The sequence below is a fragment of the Eptesicus fuscus genome, chromosome 10 (assembly GCF_027574615.1).
Source record: "Eptesicus fuscus isolate TK198812 chromosome 10, DD_ASM_mEF_20220401, whole genome shotgun sequence".
In the NCBI taxonomy this organism is placed as follows: Eukaryota; Metazoa; Chordata; class Mammalia; order Chiroptera; family Vespertilionidae; genus Eptesicus; species Eptesicus fuscus.
The window spans coordinates 81,675,581-81,679,905 of NC_072482.1; the positions used below are offsets into that span (position 1 = coordinate 81,675,581).

Here is a 4,325-nt window from a genome sequence, read left to right on the forward strand (position 1 = left end):
TCCACTCAAGGAGGTGCTGAAAAAAAAAAAAAAAGAGGGGCTGGGACCTTGGGTCGCCGGGGGGTGATCAGGCCAGGATGGGATGGCAGGGGCCATTAGGGGTAAGCAGACCAGCAGGGGGGCCAGTTGGGGGTGAGCAGGCCATCAGTGGGGGTCAGTTGGAGATGATCAGGACAGTGGGGGGGGGCAGTTTGGAGTGAGCAGGCTAGCAGGGGGGCAGTTGGGGGTGAGCAGGCCAGTGGGGAGGGGAGGTGGGGGTGAGCAGGCCAGCAGGGGGGCAGTTGGGGGTGAGCAGGCTGGCAGGCAGAATGGTTAGGGGCAATCAGGCAGGCAGGCAGGCAGGTGAGTGGCTGGAGCCAGCAGTCCCAGATTGTGAGAGGGATGTCTGACTGCTGGTTTAGGCCCAATCCCTGTAAAACGGCAGTAGGACATCCTTCGAGGGGTCCCAGATTGGGGAGGTCCCAGTGGGGAGGAAAGGTGGGGGCGAGCAGGCCAGCAGGAGGGGGCAGTTGGGGGTGAGCAGGCTGGCACAGGGGAATCATTAAAGACATCGCAGGAGTCCATACACATATCAGTGAGCAGGCTGGGCTGAGGAACACCACCTACCCCCTGTGCACGAATTTCGTGCACCAGGCCACTAGTATGAATTATAAGTATAATTTGCCTGCAGTCACCAGCTAACAAGTAGCAGAGCCAGGGGCTAATTCAGGCCCTTAGCCACAAATTGTAGTGTTGCTTCTATTACCATTTGTAGCAAGAGAGCTCCTTCATTCCAGATTTGCTTTCCTTTCTTTGGTGAAGGGATGGAAGTGGCCATGGAAAACCACTTATGTTAGGCAAATATAAAGCTTTAGGTACTACAATTATAATTTATTCAGAGAGGTTTAAACAGAATTAAAATTTTTTAAAAGGAAACAAATGAGAGGTGATATGGTACATACCCCTATATTCAAATAGATCCATTCAATAGACAGGTTGGCATTTAACCTTAAGATCATAAAAAATTACTTCATAATCATTATTTTCCCTCCCAACCAATTTTTCTGTCTGATAACATACATGTACCTAAATCCCTCCTTTTTGTACATCATAAATATCTAACATAAACTTAAGCAGTCACAGCCTAATGTGGGGCTTTAACATGACACTCAGTATGTGTTCAACTGAGTTAAATTCTTTCACGTTCTAAAAGCAGTGGAATTAAAGATCACCTGCTTTACTCTCTTCCCCTAAGACCATTTATATATAATACTTACAGAGGGCTATTTAATCTAGATTAGTTCATCTTCCTTTTGATAAATGAATTCTAAAGCCCATGCCACAGAGCAAGAACATTCCAGAGGTAACTGGGCCCGGTTGCTGAAGGGTGTGGACCCCTCCCTGCTGCTGCTGTTTGCTGTGCCTCCTCCATCCTGGGCCTCAGGTTCACAGGTGCCTCACTTCATCCCAGTCTTGGGTGTTGGGTTTATGTCTTGCTTTGGGGGAAACGAGCTGTTGCGCAGCCACTGGTACCTGTATTGGGGAAACACACTATACGAGCAAGGAGCTTACAGCCCCAGTGGCGAAAACCTTTTCTGTCAGAGACCAAGAACTCTTGCAGTTGTTTATGTCATCACTTCTTCAACAGACAGAAGATACTAAAAAGTTGTGTATCTTATGGATAACTCCACTAATAAGCTAAAATGTCTGTCAAGGTCAACCACAACATGCCAGATCAGTTCCATCGGTGCAAGATGCCCCGTCTGATTGCCAAGGGTGAAGGTAAAGCACATGGAATCACTACAGTCATAAGCAATATGGTTGACATTGCAAAGGTGCTTAATTGGCCTCTAATCTATCTTACCAAATATTTTGGTTGTGAGCCGGGAGCAGTTTGATGTTAAGAATCACGGTTACATTGTTAATGGATCTCTTGAGGTGAATAAGCTGCAAGACATGTTGGATGGATTCTTTATAAAATTGGGTCTCTGTCCTGAGTGTGAGAATCCTGAAACAGAGCTGCATGCCAACCGAAAGAAGCAAACAGCAGGTGATTCTTGTAAAGCCTGTGGCTATCGAGTCATGCTTGACACATCATTCTCAAAAACCCCCCTGAGAACAGTGACAGGGGTTCAGGAAAGGAAGGAAAGGAAAAGAAAAATAGGAAGGGCAAAGACAAGGAAAATGGCTCCGTGTCCAGCAGTGAGGCACCACTACCACCACCACCAAAGGACATCAATCCTCCTCCACATGCTGTGGAAGAAGAAGAGGACGATGACTGGGGGGAGGATATAACTGAGGAAATTCAAAGGTGCAGAATGGATTAGATCAGTGCCCACGCCAAGGTTCTGACACTCTGTGATGATCTGAAAGGACTGTTGAAGAATGGGGTCAATATCCTGTTCGATTTTGTCGAGAAAAAGAAAGAGGAGGGTGTCGTCACTCATTTGACAAATTGTTGCCGAAGCAGAAAGACTGGATGGAAAAGCTACGGGCCCTCTTCTTTCGACCGAAGTTCTTTCTAATGAGAAGATTAAAGAGCAGATGAAGAAATACAGGGGCCATTTCCTACGATTTTGTCACAACAACAAAAAAGCTCAACGATGCCTTCTTCATGGTTTGGAGTGTGTGGTAGCAATGCACCACGCTCAGCTCAGCTCCAGTTTTCCACACATCTTGAAGGAGATGCATGACCCAGACCTTTTGGTGTAGGAGGTGATCATCAACCGGTCAGAAAAGCCTCAAAAACCTTTTCCAATATGTCTCCAAAGAACTCGCCAAAGAGATTTGTGTCAAAGCAGAACCATTTATAAAGTGGTTGAAGGAAGCAGAGGAGAAGTCTGGTGGCGAAGAAGATGATGGAGATGAGATATTCAAAGTCTGCCAGGGTACCGAAAGTGGAAGCTGTGAAGTCTGACAAGAACAATGACATTGATACTGATGTCATCGAAAGGAGTGGGTGCAGCCCAGCTTAACTGTAACGCTGAGAGTCTTTCTGCCTCATCAGCCAGAAGTGCGACATGTATGGGCAAAAGCTAACATGGTTTCACATCATGCTACACTTTCTACTAAAAACATATTGCTGTGAGTGGTCTGTAATCAAGCCCAACAAGACATCGCAGGAGTCCACACACATATCAGTGAGCAGATGTAGCTGGCTTATTTATAGCATGTTTTCCTTTGAAAAATTAGTGGTGGACACATTTGGATCACATTTATACAGTTATAAAAATAAAGACTTGATTTTGGTCATTCTTCAGATTTTTGGCTCTGAATGACTTAAGCTGAAATAATAGGCTCCTTTTAAAAACATTGTACTATCATTTAATCTGATAGAATTCTTGAATCCTGTTCGAAACTGTTAGGTGCTGGGGCTGTAAAGAGGTCTTCAGCAGAATGTAAACATAAACTTACTTGTAATTATCTTATTCAGCCATTAATAAATTCAGTATTTTTTATGTCTTATCACTGGTTCCTCAAATTGGCATCTGGTAATGTACATTCTTACCATGTCGAGGTGGAATGTGCAATACCTTTATCTTACTAAGAGTAAAAATGACCCGAGTGTCCTATAAATAGTTTTAAATAGTTTTGAAACTTGAATTTTTTTTTCAGTTTGCATACACTTGCCCCAAATTATAGTCTTTAAAGACGTGTGCATTACACATTAGATGAGCCAAGGGAATTATTACACTAACAAATAAGCATTTTATGTGTATATAGCTATTGCTTCGTGCTGAGAAAATCCTCTCAATCTTTGGGGTATGATTTAATATGATTTAATAGTAACTTCTATGAGTTTATGTGAGGGAAGAAGGAAAAGCTGCAAAAACAGCATAATTTTTCAGCTTTTACTCTGATGGCTTAAATTATAATTTCAAAATATTTACACATATTATATCTTTTGTTCAATGTGGATTTTCTCTGATACTATGGCCTTTTTTCTTAAAATGCCTTTTACATTTGGACACATAGGTATTGGTTGCTATCTTGCCAGAATAAGTGTTGCTATGTCTCAAACTTGATTTTTTTTTTAAAGTTCTTATTTAAAAAGAAAACTAGCCTGGCCAGCATGCTCAGTGGGTGAGCATCAACCTATGAACCAGGAGGTCACTGTTCAATTTCCTAGTCAGGGCACATGCCTGGGGTTGTGGGTTCGATCCCCAGTGTGGGGTGTGCAGGAGGCAGCCTATCAATGATTCTCTCTCATCATTGATGTTTCTCTCTCTCTCTCTCCCTCTTCCTTCCTCTCTGAAATCAATAAAACATATTTTTTTTAAAAAAAGAAAACTAAAATTGTACTTCTAAGTCAGCCTGTATACTCGTGGAAGTCTTAGGGTGTCTTA

The 4,325-nt window shown here is 43.2% G+C and overlaps 1 pseudogene; it reads left to right on the forward strand.

Moving 5' to 3' along the window:
- Positions 1-1,682: 1,682 nt before the first annotated feature.
- Positions 1,683-2,954, forward strand: LOC103285209 (eukaryotic translation initiation factor 5-like; annotated as a pseudogene).
- The last annotated feature ends 1,371 nt before the right edge of the window (positions 2,955-4,325 follow it).